Source organism: Euprymna scolopes, chromosome 17 (genome assembly GCF_053919585.1).
Source record: "Euprymna scolopes isolate OS-2025 chromosome 17, ASM5391958v1, whole genome shotgun sequence".
NCBI lineage: Eukaryota > Metazoa > Mollusca > Cephalopoda > Sepiida > Sepiolidae > Euprymna > Euprymna scolopes.
In genome coordinates this window covers 123711220-123725781 of record NC_136498.1, presented here as the reverse complement: position 1 = coordinate 123725781, position 14562 = coordinate 123711220, and the positions used below count along the sequence as shown (strand labels likewise).

Genomic DNA, 14562 nt, shown 5'->3' with positions numbered 1-14562 from the left:
ATTCCGAACAGAATAAAGCGATAAATTAATATTTTTTATTTTATTTTTACAATCGTCTCAAATTTCCCGATTCATTGGAAATTCATCCATGCATATTTATTTTTGTTTTTTAACTGACAAAGAAAAAATAGAAAAACAAACAAACAAAAAAAAACAAGTCTTTGTTATCTGCTAAAATCAATAAGACACGTCCATTTTTGTTCATTGCCGCCGACTCAACGTATCGTTTGATTATCTTAACAGGCGAGATAAATCAGAATTTGATCTGTGTTTTATTTGCAGTATCTTCGTCCTTCTCTGTCAGTCAACAGAAAACCCGACCCCGTGAATGTAAAGATACGTACAAGCGTTGAATATCCCTGGCGTCTAGCTCTGAATGCGTGACACTTGTCACGTGGTTATATTTAATACATTTTTACTACAAACTCTCGAGACCACGTGACAGTATGCCCTCATGGCGTTTTCGACATATTCTTCAGCGAACACGTTTTCATGCCGAATCAAATTAACAACACATTTTCTTGGTTGTAGAGCTGTCGTGACTCACACAGTCCTTCTTTTTACTGCCCCCCACCATTCCCTTTCTTTGGAGGGGACAACTTTAGACCTTTAATCACCGCTAACACCGGTGTTTTCTTTTTCTCTTTCTATAGGGTGACCGCCACGAGGTCTTAGTTGCTACTGCCTCGACATTTCTTTCCTCGACGTCAGACCGTCGTTGTAAGTTTTTCCCTTCTCCCGTTTCCCCATTTTCTTTCTTATTTCCAATTTCCCATTTCGTTGATATTTCGTTCTCTGGACTTATTCAATTCTCCCGTATTTATAGTTGCGTGCAAGTCACTCCGTCGGTCGGTCGGTCTGTCCGTAACACTTTTGTGCTTGGCCTTTTTGGTTAAGATCAAAGGTCTGTTGTTAATAGATGTTCTTCTTAGCTTTTTAAGCTTTTCTTGGCCTTTTGGCCAAGATCGGGAGCTAGTGGGGCATAGCAAAAAGGAACCGCTAGTGAAACGGACGGGGATGTCGTTGGAGGAGGTCCGCTCCCAGTGGAGTTGGGCGCCGGGATGGCACTTTCTTACAAATTCGGAATTTTCCCTTACTTGGCGACTTGTCCGGAACGCACTGCCCCTCCTTGAGGAACTCAACCTTTACAATGAAGAAACCCGGGTCTACTGCCTACGCTGCGACGAAGACATGAGAGAAACAACCGGTCATGCCTTTTTCCGATGTAGCAGGCTCAAGACCCTCTTAGGGTACGTCAACGAGGTAACGGCTCGCATCGATGCCAAGCGCTGGCTTGAACTCGACGAATCATATTTTGTGGAGAACATTAATCCGCCGCTGCCTAGGGAGAAAAGAATGGTTTTTCTAGCGATACTAGCAGTAGCGAGGATGGTCATATGGATCACACACCTCAAGCGAGTCCGCGAAGGGATATCTGTTCCGGATCGGGATCTGATCGTCTACTTTAAACATCTGCTTAAAGTAAAGATCAGATGCGATTGGAAGAGGTTGCCTCGAGTGGCCTTTGACAAGAGGTGGGTGCATGACGCTAGCTTGTGCATCAGACAGGGCGCCAAGTTTGAATTCGTGTTACCACCATAGGCATGGCACATGCGGTACTGGGTCCTACGGAGCCCATTCCGCTAGGTTAGACAAATAAAAAGTAAAGAGACTCTTGACTGGTGGTACAAATGAGATCCTGTCCTCCGATTGTTTGTTTTTTGGCACGAGAGAACCTTCCAAGGCTACCCTACCACTACCCCCCCCCCTATCTTTTTGTTTTATCATCCCCTGATCAACCCCTACTCGAAGGTCGCCACCTAATATATTCCCCCACTTTTTTGTTTTTAACAATCTATTTATTTTACTCCCAACACCCGATATGAAGTCTTCCCAATCCCCATTAGGGATCTCCCCGCTTGTTTTCGGTGCCCCGGAAAACAGTAGGCGATCTAACTACTTAGATGAGCTTAGGGAGGGACCTTACTAACAATGCACTAATTTTATTTTTTGTACATTTTTTCTATATTTCCCACTCCCCAACACGAACTATTTTTCTTCCAAATTCAAGAACTTTTTATTTTTTCCAATGAATTAAACTTTTTTCACACACACACACACACACACACACACATTTTAATTAAAAAAAAAAATGCACACACACACACACACATACAGAAATTGTATATATATCCTTTTTGCAAAAACGCTAGGGTTTTCATTAGTTAGCTTTAGATTCCACAGAGTGAATGAGGTATTGTGGTAAATGTTGCCAGTCAAGAGTAAAGTCGCCAAAGACTCCATTTTTACTTTAGTTACAAAGACCCTGCAACACTCCCCTTCCCAGATCTTATAGGGCCTTGTGCCTAAATTTGTTTTGTCTTTTAGAGAATTTACTTTTTACAATTTTTAAATTTTATATTGGAATTTTTTTAATTGTAATTTTTTCTTTAAACGAAATAAATTAAATATAAAGATCAAAGTGTAACTTTTTTGTTTTTACACGCCAATAAAAAATGCCCTAAAAGGGAGTTAAGTAGGACGTCCCCCAGTATGAAAGGGTGAATGCGGTATTATGGTGAAAGAAGATACTAGCTGGGAGAAACTTTTGATTTTGTTTAGTTCTGGAGTGACAAGGATGACCAACGACCCCCACAATCCCCCCTTTTGAGTTGGCCATGTGCCTAAGTTTTTTGTTCATTGTTGATTTTCACTGTATTTTTAACATGAATAAAGGATTTAATACCTCAAAGTGTAGTATCTGTTCTTACTACATGTTGTACTTATGTTTGTAACTTTGTGATATAAAGTGGGGGATCACTTTTCTATATTAATTTAATGTAAAATGATCACCCACTTTACAACCAGTCAGTCTCAAAGCCATTCAAGTCATTCTCTAGATCATTCAAGTTGTTTTTGAAGGATTCCAGTTATTTTTTAAGTCATTCAATTCATCCTTAAGTTCATTAAAGTCATTCTAAGTCATTTACTTTTTATTTATTTAAGTTATTTTAGCCCATTTTTCGGTCATTTTAGTTTATCTTTAAGAATTTCATGTCAATCCTACATTCACGCATTCATTCATTACATGAGAGCACACGACTAATGGCTATCGAACTTGTTATTAGAATTTACTGCATTCCCTTTCCATCCCAAGCTTTTGTATTAATCCTTTCTTTCTGTTTTCAGTTTTTACCTTTTTCAATTTCAATGAACCTGTTGATTTAACGATAAACTGTCTTCAGAGTTTTCATTTTGGAGAGGTGTTTATGCTTTCCATCGTAAGACTTCAGATACTATGCTGATGACACGACCATCTATGGCAACACATCAAAGGCCGTACATGACAAAGTTCTCTGATTCTCTCTCTGATCTTGAGTGCGTGGTAAAATGGGGGAAGAGGTGGCTGGTTACTTTTAATGCATCTAAAATCAAGCTCCTATCTTTACATCATCAACACTCTGATCCCCATCTGGCATCAATTGAAATGGATGGCTCTCGTCTTGGGGAGGCTCCATGTTTTAACAAGCTTCTGGGTTTGACTTTTATTCCTGATCTGAAATGGAACGCGTACATCAAGTTGCCAAGGTCGCTGGAAAATCGTGGGATCCTTCTACCGCTCCAGACGATATCTCACTGCTGATGCAATTCTCTATCTATATAAAAGCCAAGTACATCCAAGGATGGAGTACTGCTGCCACATCTGGGCAGGAGCTGCTAAAAACAGCCTATTCTGCCTTGACAGAGTACAAAATAGGCTTCGTGGATTAGTGGGGGATGCCCTTTTCTCTTCCCTGCAGCCTCTCTCCCACAGAAGAGACGTTGCGAGCCTGTCATTGTTTTATCGTTATTTCTATGGAAAGTGCTCGTCTGAGCTCCAATCTTTGCCCCCCCTCGCCAATCTTTCACGATAAACACTCGTCTAGCTGAAACCACTGTCAGTAATTTTCCCCACTCTTTATCTGTGCTTAAATCAAAACGTAGATTCGATGAACAAAGCTTCTTTCTTAAAAGTGCACGCCTGTGGAACTCTGTTCTGTCTGCCTGTTTCCCACCTGACTACAACTTGGATGTCTTCAAGTCTAACATAAACAAATTCCTGATGAACCGCCCCCTTAAGTAAGACACTTTATCAAATCTCCAATACTAACGATTACTATGATACTATCCCATTGATTATTGTACATAAAATAACCCTTATCCCCCGAGTGGCTTCCGGGCCTTGATAATGTAAAAAAAAAAAAGAAAAAAAAGAGACACACTCTAGACAACGGAGCATGTGGTCTTTATAAAACAGAACAGTAAAAAAGTGAAGTCCGACTGAAAAAGATTAAAACAAGATCCAGAACCCTCTACCTCGTCAACGCTACAAGGAAAAATGGCCTCTTCAACAACGTGGAATATAGTTTCCTCTCGTGACAATGATGGACAAACACTTGAAAAGACTATAAATAATATGTTCTAACTGTATTTGCTATTTGCGATTTCTTTTATGGAAATCGCTTCAGACAATGAATAAAACCACTTAATGTAAGGAGCTAAAAAAAATAGTACTTCACGGTCGAAAACTTGCCAACAATAAGAGTTAGATGTAATAGATTCTGACACAGAAAACAGCAATTCTTCCCCATTTGTCAGAAACATCGCTCATGGAATGCGAGGACTTGTAGTAGCTGACACTCGCTACAAACAGGCAGAAGCTAATTCTCTCGACTCGAGATTTGAAATCCATTTCTATCTGGCTTGTTCAATCACAAGCCAGCTCTCAATCACGTGACAGAGTATATAAAAGGCAAAATCTAATTTTTTCTTTTTCATATGTCACTTTTCTCCTATCCATATGTCTCTTTCGCACTCTCTGTCTCTCAGTCTCTCTCTCTCTCTATATATATATATATATATACATATATATATATATATACACACACACACACACACATACATAATTCGAGAGATTAAAATTAAAGATATAATTTGATTATTTTATTAAAATTTTTTAACATTTTGGATCTTTTACAAGCGTTTTTCCTAAATACAGGACAGCAAAAGACATCACCGTATACAAAGGTAAGGAGCATATTTATATAATTTTCAGAAATAGCAGTCTTAATTATATACACCTGGAATAGCTTGATGCTTGCCATATCAGAAATAATAACCGTTCTCTTATTTATATTAAGTCTGGTAGCCGGATTATGGCTAACTTAATCATAACTTCCATTACAGCGAAATCTAAAACAACTTGTCGTTTGTGTTTAACGATTCTTAAACAAATCCCAATAGTAAATTTATAACAATTATACAGCACAAATCGCCGGGAGGGGGGGGGGGCTTCGACCCCCGGCCGAATGTGAGTACAACAAGCTAACAATGGCTCTCTTCAAAGTCACATTCATTTCCACGTGCGGTACCCAAACGAAGATTCTTTGTCATACTAAAGAACATACACCGACACACACACCCACGGCAATACGTGAACACACTGAATACCTTTCCCTTTCACTCTCCTTTAATCGCACTGACGGCTACTAGCTGTAAACACATGTAAGCTGAACTATTCTCTCCTTCAACCAGCCGACGTGATATTAAATCTATCTTTACATCAGAACACGTTTCTCTCTTGTGTACACTTTTTTTTTTTTTTTTTTACACAGTGATCACCACTTATCAAGGCCCGGAAGCCACTCAGGGATAAGGGTTATTGCAAGTACATATCGTTAGTGTGGAGATTTGATGGAGTGTTTACTTAAGGGGGGTGGTTCATTAGGAATTTGTTAACATTAGACTTGAAGACATCCAAGTTGTAGTCCGGAGGGAAGCAGGCAGACGGAACAGAGTTCAACAGGCGTGCAGTTCTAAGAAAGAAGCTTTGTTCATGGAATCCGCGTTTTGATTTAGGCACAGATATAGAGTGGGGGAAATTTTTCACAGTGGATTCAGCTAGACGGGTGTTTTTCGTGAAAGATTGGCGAGGGGGGACCAGGGATTGGAGTTCAGACGAGCACCTGCCATGAAAATAACGATAAAACAAGGATAGGCTCGCAACGTCTCTTCTGTGAGACACTCTACTAACGAAGATAACAAACAAAGTGTGTTTATTAATATAGGATGAAACTCCATTGCGTTGTCCCCTCATCTCTATAGACTAAAGGATGGGGGGGGGGAAGCGAGAGTTACGCGTCTGTCGAAAGTAAACGTGTAATAAAAATGTATGGCTTGGCCTTTTGGCTAGGAACGAAGTGTAGTATCTGTTCTGATAGTACACTTCAGTTTTTCTGTCCTCGGTCAATGGAGGAGAAATCCTCCATGACTTGAGACAAATTTTATTTTTGTTCCTATCCAGCGTGCCCCCTTTTGAGGAGCTGGATTTTCCCCACATTAAAAACCGACCTCGTGGGGAGGCAAGTAAATAATAGCCTGTGAGAAAGCAAACAAAATGTGAATTCCACGATATGAATTCAGTGTAATTATTATTTTTTTTTTTATCTGCAACAAAAATATTTACAGTATGAAAATATTTTTGTTCGTGAATGTTTGAAAATTCTTGTAGAGCAAGGGAGAGTGTTTGGTTCCGATATCGACAATTTTAGTGCCATGCGTCGTCGCATGAGTCTGAAATACCGTATCAAAGCTTCTCTGCTCAATTAAAAGTTATTAAAGGGTCTTTTCATATTATTAGAAATAAAAATCGAAAGAATATTTAAATGCTGTGTGTGTGTGTGTGTGTGTGTGTGTGTGTGATTGGGGGGCAATTTTACCTCTATTATTTTGGGGCGTAAGACCCAACGCCTTTGTCATCTTCAATGGCGAGATTCTCTGTTAACGCCTATTTTCCATCATGTTTTCTTTTTTTGGCCAAAATATAAATAATTGATCGTCTCTATTATTCATATGTGTTTGTCTTGCAATTTTAAATATCTCTTTCTCCAGTGAATAAAGAACGGGAAAATATATGAACGCAAATTTTTCGTTGAGGTATCGACATCTCAGATATCACCAGATCAAAACCGCTCTAGCACGCGTAACAGAAAAGCGTCTTCAACGTTGGCCATTAATCCCAAATCCTGTGGAGGGAGTACAGTTTTAAAGGCGGATTATGGATTAGGATTAGGCTATGACAATTCCAGAAAAGATTATACATAGTTTTATCATATTTCTTGTTTGTTGTGTTATGCAATTTGAAAGCAAGAATAAAAAGGAAATATAGTTTTTGCGTTAGGTTGTATTCATTCTTTTAACTTTTGGTATACGATATAGCATTCCATCAAACATCCGAAGTAGATTATTAAGCGATGGGTATATTTGTTGATGACATCATGCGATATAACAGACACGAGCGGAAAACGAATGTACACATATCTAAGGAAATTGCTGAAACCTTAGACGAAAACCTCCAGTCTGTAGTGGAATGGGGACGTAAAAGGATGTTAATATTTAATGCTACTAAGACAAAGCTTCTTTCCTTTCACAATTACGAGAAACCATTTTAAACCACTGATTGCCAAGACTAATAATACGCGACCTGAAAACACTTCGTTCAAACTTCTTGGTTTAACATTCACCGGTAACATGAATTGGAACAAACCACGCGTGAGTGCCCCCCCACCTCTGGTGCTGCATGTGAGATGACGCCACAAAAAATAGTGCAGAAATGATGAATGTGAGAAGTGTGAAAGGCCAACGTTGCCTTCACATTTTTGCCAAGCTTCAAAAAAATCTAATGGATGCGGCAAAAGTTATGGGGTAAAAAGTGTAATTTTTTTGCAATTTTGGGGGATTTGTGACTCCTTTTGAGATCTGGGGAATGCCGAATCCTAGTGTAAATGAAAAACGATGCATTTTCAGGCATTAATACATGTATATTTGCGTTGACCACAGTGAAAAACAACTATATAGTCAGACATCAAGTTTTTGTTGAGAAATATGAAAAAAGAACCATAAAAAGCACTATAAGTCCCCGGGGATGCGAACCAGAATTTTTCCAGGGTCACCTATACTGGATTTATATTAAGAACAATAGGCTCCATATTTTCGTCAAGTTTCCAAAAAATCTAATGGATGGATCGAAAGTTATGGGGCAAAACGTGTCATTTTTAGCCATTTTGGGGTATTTTTGACCTTTTTTGAGCCCCTGGGGATACAATGAGAATTTTCATAAAAATTTTATTTTTACTATGCACATCTATTTAATGAAATTTGTGGCAAAATTTCAGGAAAAACTAATGGACGGTTATCTGGCAATCGTCCGGACTAACGGACGCATGGACGCCATTGAAAACATAGGTCCCTCTCCGATAAATCGGGGGAACCAACAAATACATTGAGGTCATTGCCAAGGCTGCTGCAAAGATGGTAGGCTCTCTCTACCGTGATAGAAGGTTACTCACATCTGAGTTTTTGGAAAACGACCTCCAGTCCATAGTGGAATCGGACTGTAAATGGATGATAACATTTAATGCTACTAAGACTAAGCTTCTTTCCTTTTGGCAATTACAAGAAACCTTCTGAACCACTGATTGTCATCACTATACGCTACCTAAAAGCTTTTAGTTCAAACTCTTCGCCCTAACATACACAGAAAACATGAATTGGAACAAATACATTGAGGACAGTGCCAGGGTTGCTGCAAAGAAGGTGAGATAATTTTATATGTTAGCTTTGCTTATCTGCGAAAATTGACATCTAAGAAAATTGACATCTAAGGAACAAACCCCCTAACAAAAAAAAAAATAAATGAGTATTATTATTCTCGATAGAATTGTTTTCTTTTTCTGGTAATAGACGTAAACTTACGGTTAAATAATTTGTTGATCCTTTTCAATTATACACGTAACAACCTCACTGTACCACCCATGATCAAATGGTCTGGTAGATACGTTTAAACTGGCATTAAGAAAATTAGACGCTGGTAAAACTGAAGATGACTTGCTACAACAACTGCTCGGATTGTATCGGATAACATGAAAACCCGAGAAATGTGACGAGCGTAATTTATGATCACCAGAAAGATTTGATCCGTATTTGTATTCGCCGAGGAAAGTAGAAGTAAACACACAGCCTTTCTTTCCACTATAACCCCACAAAATGCTTTGCATCAGCAAAAACAGTAAGCTATGGTTTGCAGGCATAGTTCGATATTGCTAAAGGCGGATATTCTATGAAAAATAACAATAAATCTATTGTGAATAAATTCATTAAAATCGATTACTGTATCACCCAAAACAACATCTGATTCAGTTTAGTATGAGGAACATTTTGATGCATATATTATTTCCATCACAACCACAATATTTTCAATTCGATATTTATCATGGCAAAAAAAAAAAAATCCTTAAATTTTTTTATTTATTTATTTTTTAAATTCCATTTTCACCCCAAACAAGCCACAGTGTCACTTTGATGTAGGAGACTACTATCAGAGACAAAAATTGCAGGGATGCTATGTAGGGAGTTGAGCAGCAAGATGTCTGTTCACATTACACTTGAACTCCTGCATGTCAGTACAGTTGGGGAAGCAGGAACCCGGAAGGGGAAGAAACTATTAGAGTAAAAGGCTTTCTTACATCTAGGGATTTCTACTGAGAAGGGGTGGGACTTTGCTGCTTGTCGGGTTGTCAGGGGTATTTACGTCGAGGGGGTACAAGGGCTTGTAGTTCGTCAAAGCATCCACTATTAAAATACTTGTAAAATAGGCAGAGGAATGTAACAACTCGTCGATGGGGCAGAGGTTGAAGCTTAGGTGACAGTTCAGGACCTATCAGGTTGGCAACTCTCTTTTGAACCCTGTCCAAGAGTGAGAGACTAGTAGCAGATGCACCAGCCCAAATGTGACAATAATAGTCCATACATGGGTGAATAATGGCCTCGTAGAGGTACAGGATACTTTCGGGCATAAGTAACTTTCTAGTACAGTAGAGAGAGCCCACTTTCTTTGCAGCAGCGTTGACAATGCTCTTGATGTATCTGTTTCAATTCATGTTTCCTGTGAACATTAAGCTGAGGAGTTTGAACGAAGTACTTTCAGTTAAAGCTATTATTGGTGGTAGAGAATGTTTCTTGTAATTATTGAAGGAAAGAAGCTTAGTCTTGGCAGCATTGAATGTTACCATCCATTGTTGACTATCGCTAACTCTATCTAAATAATAAAATAATATTGTTTTTTTTTTTACCTCGTACACTTTTAAACATTATATAAAAAAAATAACCGACTACTTCATATGCCATTCTTTTAAACTAATAACTTACAGCCCATCCAAATGCAAGCTTCCAGAAAATATGCATACATTTTGTTTCCTTTTATAACTTACTAGCAGAGGTACCTGGTATTGCCCGAGTGTTTGGAGATGTGTGTTGAGCACAAAAACAAAATGTTAGTACGCAGGCAGGCTCGAACCTGTGACGTGAAGGTGGAAGAGAAAATGAGGGAAAACCTGACTTCTTACCGCTACACTAAGATGCCAGCGACTTGCTAAGTGAATGAGTTCACACAGGTGCAGAAATGAAGGTTGGCAGCTTTCTGCCATTTCATTTATTTGTTTCCCCATGATGTTGGGGAAACCAAGCTCTACAAAAAAAGGGGAACTCTCAAATGAATAGTGATTGTCTGATATAAAGGGGTTTCCCACATTGATCAAAGCTGATTGCTTTCAAGACGATGAGTTTTGCTTTTTTATACGAAAAAGACAAACAAACACACGAAAAGACGGAATAGAGGAAATTTTATAAAAGTCGATCAAAATAAATGTAGAGACGACGTCTGTTCGCAAATCGTAAATATTATAATCTAGGGAATATATAAAAAGTTCTCCAAAATAATAACCCTCTCGAGAACACCCCCCCCTCCTGAAAAAAAAAACTTTCTTGGACATGCAAAAACACGTGCAGCTTCTCTGTTCTTGGCCTTTGGGCCAGGATCAAAGTGTAGTATCTGTTCTGCAGATGCTGCACTTAAGGTAATTTGTCCCAGTCAATGGAGGGGAACCCCTCTATCCTGGGAAACTTATTATTTTTGGTCCCAACCAGAGTGCCTCTTTTGCCTTTTTTGGAGGGAGCTGGTTTTACCCCACATTAAAAACGACCTTGTGTCACATTTTGCTTTGGTGGGAAAGCAAATAAAAAAAAAAAAACGTGCAGCCATTTTGCCTTTTACATATATAGATTACATTTATTCCGGCTAAGCTGCTTCTCACAAATGCATTACCCACACAGAAGATATCAATAACAATTATAATTAATTACCTCCTCCCACGTCACTCACATTCACCGGGTTATTACCTTAACAGGTATGATTACTATTAAGCCACTGTTTATTATGATGGTTAAGTTGCAGTTACAAAGAAAATAAATAAATAAATAAAAATCCGGGGTCTGCATTTTTCTCTTTTCTAACAAAAGCATTTATTACCATTAATTTATTACCATTAATTTATTACCATTAATTTATTACCATAAATTTCGGCAACACTTAGAAAAGTATCTCGTTGCCACATTTTACTAGGTCGTTTTTCCTTCTTTTGACCACATGCTGGACCCAGCCGGCCCATTCTCGTCTTTAACTTCACATGTCTATTCTCTTTGATGCCCATTTTGCCTCCCTCGACCATATGGTGCATTTTTTTCTCCTTTTTTTCCTTTTTCTTCTCACACATTCCTAATTTGCATATGCGTGTTTTTCGGCTACTGCTGCTACTATTTCCCCATATGCTTGTATGCACTATATTACATTATTATTTTTTTTAATTGTAATTATTTCCCACAATCTACACTAGATTATAAAATAAATAATAAACGCTCCCTCTCATTCATTCACACTCTACCTCATGTCCTCGCTATATTCGAGATATAACCGAATATCGGAATGGTTGTATTACAGCAGTTTCATCCTGTTATTCACAGAACATTTGGTCTCTTTTCAGAATGCAGGAATACCTTAACGCACATCTCACATCGTATCCACAATGGGTCTTTATCCTAACACCGAGAATCTTCGTAAAAAAAAAAAAAGAAAGCAGATTCAAAAAAGAAAGATATCAGGGAAACGAACACCAACAAAAAGCTGACTCATTCGAAATGAATGGATGATGCTCAAAAAAAACAAAAAAAACAACCAACCGACTGATGGACAGAGCCCCACATCGAAATGTTTGGACGCATTGTTCAGCCTGTGTTTTTAACGTTGGATAGCAAGGAGACCCAACGTTGCCCGGGATTGAATAATGATCAACAAATGTTACACACTCCTATATTTTATTGTCATCGAAATTTATTAATTGAACCAATTGATTGCTTGTTCTAGTTGGGGACCCATCGCAGCATAACGGGAAGAAACTTCACATGCCTCTACGCAGTAACAGTCCACGAGACATTATAGTCTACATTGCACTGTAGCGAACCTACTGTTGATTTTATAAAATTATTTTTTATATATAATATCTTGAATTAAAGTTTCAAATGAAAAAGTCAAGTATTAAAGTGCAATTGTGCTTTAAACAGAAACATTCATTTCAAACACGCCACTGTCATATCCAATAAATAGCTGTTTATTTTGTATGCCTAGCCTTACTGCTTGTGCGGTGATAATGGCTTGAATTTAAGTTTAAAATGCAAAATCATTGTGAAATTGTGCTTTCAAACAGAAACATCCATTTCGAACATACCCCTGTCACATCAACGAACCTACTGTTGATTTTATATGTTGGGCCTTTCGGATTGTGTGATAATAAAGCTTCTGAAATGCATTTGTGATGTTAGGCTGTGTAAGGTGTTAACTTTGGTCGAAATCGCCTGTTTTTCTTTCATTGGATTTTTTCGATTATCAATACTTATCGAAGACATTCCAATACAAAACCTATCTAAGAACACTGCCAAACACATAAAGTACCTTCTTGCGAAATTTTATAAAAATTAGCCTAGCCGTTTTGGAATCCATAGGGACAATAAGTCACACAGACACAGACACAGAAAAAGTTCCTTTTGTATAATAGTAGCGATAGAGATAATTCTATTTGCAATCGACGGACGAGGTCATCCATTGAAAAGCGAGGCGTATTAAAAAAATAAATAAAAATAAAAACAAATAATCTTAAAACGGACAAAAATCTCAACCCAGACCAATTTCCTGTTAGTGAAAGAAACTGTAGACGCCTACAGGGAAGAAAACAAATGGTAAACGTGGATGATTGGAATCAAAGAAAAACGTTTTAGAAATACAAAAAAAAGAGTGGGGGGGGGAGAAGGAAAGAGTGAAAGAAAAATATGTCCTTTATTTGTAGAAATGTACCACATGGCGACAGATAAATAGCAAGGCGGCTTCGATAAATAAACAAGTGGGTGGTCTATTTTAAGAGCTACAGCTTTTTTTTTTTATCTATATATATAAATAGTAATCTTCTTTCAGTTGTTTTGACTATGGAATTTTTTTGTTATTGTTTTATACTTTACTTCATCTTAAGCAAGCCATATTGCCACTAATACACGAATAGGCTCCTATATGGTTGACTATTTTAAAAAACTGATTACATATAATGATAGAAGATGTATCGAGACACAGGAATAGGTATGTTTGATCTGGCAGAACTGTGGTTCATTAAAATTGTGGGATCTGCATACGTGCCTGATCCACAAAGTATGGAAATAAAATTAAAAAATTACAAAAAAAAACATTTACAAGTGTTTTTGATATAGATGTACGTAAGAATACTTTGATAAGTGTGTTTTAACTTAAATAGGGATGGTATAATAAAATTGTGGGGTCTGCGTTCGCGCCTGGCCTCCATAGAATGGAAATAGGCACAAACTTTAATAAAGACTTTTCATATCTATCTGCGTAAGTATACTATGATAATTATGTTTCAGTTTGAAGAAATATGGTATAATAAAATTATGGGGGGTTCGCTCGCACCTGACCTCCATAGAATGGAAATATGTCGCAAAGTTTAACAAGGTTTTTTAATATAGATCCACCGAATATTGTGATAAGTGTTTAAGTGTGAACAGGTATGGTATAATAAATTATGGGGTTTATCTATTTTATTTTTACTTTCATCATATTTTGCTTTGGTTTTGATACCCCCAAATTCGAAGCTATCTCTTTACAACCCTTCCTTTTCATAACCTATCATACCTTCATAAATCAGAGTCCATTTTCTGTAGGCTGTTTTTGAAGCCAGTCAACGACGGGTACTTTTGCTAGTGTATATATATATATACACACATATGATGATTGCAACGTCTTGTCAGACGAGTGCCACTCCCTCAGACATTTAAAATCCATGAACCCAAATGCCTGAGGGAGTATCTATACAAAGATGAAGTTACAGAGTCTTAGCTTTGAACAACAGCTAAATCTCTCTCTCGGTTCAAAATGTTGAGATCCTGCAACAAGCAAGAGCAAGATAGCCAGCAACAAATTAAACTGCAGATGAGCTTAATGCGGGTACTGGTCTCCCGCTTTATGGTTTTTTAAATCAGAGATTTTCTTCTCCTAGAAAGGTTGCCTTCACCACGGCTTATGGGAGCCCTCTCCACCCCAATACACATATACACACACACAAATATACACGG

The 14562-nt window shown here is 37.9% G+C and overlaps 1 protein-coding gene and 1 non-coding gene across 2 annotated transcripts in view; one reads left to right on the top strand and one right to left on the bottom strand.

Moving 5' to 3' along the window:
• Window positions 1-14562, bottom strand: part of LOC145297063 (uncharacterized) — a 390018-nt gene that overhangs the window by 184419 nt on the left and 191037 nt on the right. The window lies entirely within an intron of this gene.
• LOC145297243 (U2 spliceosomal RNA) lies at window positions 10888-11081 on the top strand. Its single transcript, XR_013870116.1, has one exon. It is a non-coding gene; the product is annotated as a U2 spliceosomal RNA (small nuclear RNA).